Raw genomic sequence first — 1,724 nt, 5'->3', positions numbered from 1 at the left:
ATAAGAGACTATTAAGTATTGGTTAAAAAAACTGTATCCCAAAACAATTGTTAGTGTTGCATGGACTCACTCCTCCCTGGCATACAAAGGGTTAGGGAATAGACAGATGGGGTTGTGATCTGAAATGAGTGGTCAGCTTTATATTGTCCCGATAATATTGGCGCTAGCTGCCAAGGGGGGTGGGAAAAATCATTTTACCGCTTTATGTCAGAATTATGCTAAACTAAAGGGTCATACCAACTGTTGGGTATGTGCGGAGATCCCACACCATGGAGAATCCAGAATCCTTCTCACGGTAATACCACTTACCAAAGAAGAAGTGTAGATGTACAACAATTTGACTCGGGCTCAAACAATACGAAATGGAGATCTGAAAGGGGTAATTATAACTTTATGGGATGGTTCCCTCAACCAGCCCCGAAAACTCTGGGTGCTATCGATGGCCTTAGAGTTTCCCCACCGAAAGGAGTAGTAAATACCACTTGTTTCTGTAATCAGAATGATACCGCACACTTCTGATTAGGAAAATCATCTTGTGTCTACACCAGCCAAGCCACTGCCACGACTATTCCCTGAATATTAAACGGAACATATTGGGTATGTGGCCTGAAGGCCTATCCATTTATTCCCAGGGAAAAATACATTCCTGTGACCGAATGTATAGGAATGCATGCATGTTATGATGTGAATCAAACACTGCATCAAAGCCAGAAAGGCTGGAGGGCTGCTGCTACCTCGCCTATATAATTCCCCACTTGAGGCTGTTAAAGAGAGCCCCAAAAATACCTCGGAATAAACAGGGAGGAAGGCGAGTAACCCGGAAAGTAACCGAAGGAGATCGCCTCCTCTGGACTTTGATACCTATGTATGGGACCGCTTGAGCAGGAGCAGAAATACAAAAGTTAGCGGCTTCCCTGGAAGAGTTGGCCAACAATACTGCTGATGCATTGGCCGAAACCCAATCCCAAGTAGCAGCCATAACGACCGAAATGATTGCCACTAGGCTAACGACCCTTCAGGATAGGATGGCTCTGGATTATATTCTAGAAGAGAAGGGTGGTACCTGTGCACTAATTGGAGAGGAATGTTGTACGTACATACCTGAGGTCTTGTCTAGCATTACTGATATCTCCAAACATGTGCGAGACAAAATCGCCAAGATAAGGGAGGCCGGTAATCGGTACTGGAATGAAATAGGATGGGAATGGGGGACTTGGGGATTGACTGGTTGGGGAAGGTGGTTAGTCAATCTAGCTATCTATGAATTATTGATATTAGTGGGTCTGGTGGTAGGGTTCAATATCCTAAAATGGGTAATGAGCCGACTGATGACATCCCTTGGGGAAGGAACCCAAATAAATCATCAGATGCTTTTACAATCAGCAGGTGATATGCAACAAAGAGAAAGTCAAAGAATGCTTCTAGAGTTCGAAGGACGAACAACACAAATGTAAAATGTAAGATTGTGAACCTCATCGCCAAAAGGTGTAAGAGGGCAGAACATAAGAAAATGGATTAAAGGAGAATTAATAAGTGCAGAAACAACAGTTTTAAAAAAAGAGAAGGGGAAATTGTGGGAGGTTAGAAATGTAGTTTCTGCAGGTGGGGGAGGGTGTGTTGTGGGTGGAGGGGGTGTTGTGGGGGGAGGGGAAGGGGAACATTACACAAACGGTCGCGGGATTCTTGCAGCATACTTAAGGCTAAGATTTTAACGAATATAGAGG

At 44.1% G+C, this 1,724-nt stretch overlaps 1 pseudogene; it reads left to right on the top strand.

Moving 5' to 3' along the window:
• Positions 1-325: 325 nt before the first annotated feature.
• LOC148150196 (syncytin-2-like) lies at positions 326-1,461 on the top strand (annotated as a pseudogene).
• Positions 1,462-1,724: the final 263 nt, after the last annotated feature.

The sequence above is a fragment of the Chiloscyllium plagiosum genome, unplaced genomic scaffold (assembly GCF_037043375.1).
Source record: "Chiloscyllium plagiosum isolate Xiang-an unplaced genomic scaffold, Cpla_swu_hap1 HiC_scaffold_4, whole genome shotgun sequence".
NCBI classification, from domain to species: domain Eukaryota; kingdom Metazoa; phylum Chordata; class Chondrichthyes; order Orectolobiformes; family Hemiscylliidae; genus Chiloscyllium; species Chiloscyllium plagiosum.
Note: the sequence above shows the minus strand (reverse complement) of the source record. Positions and strands in the feature narration are given on the sequence as shown.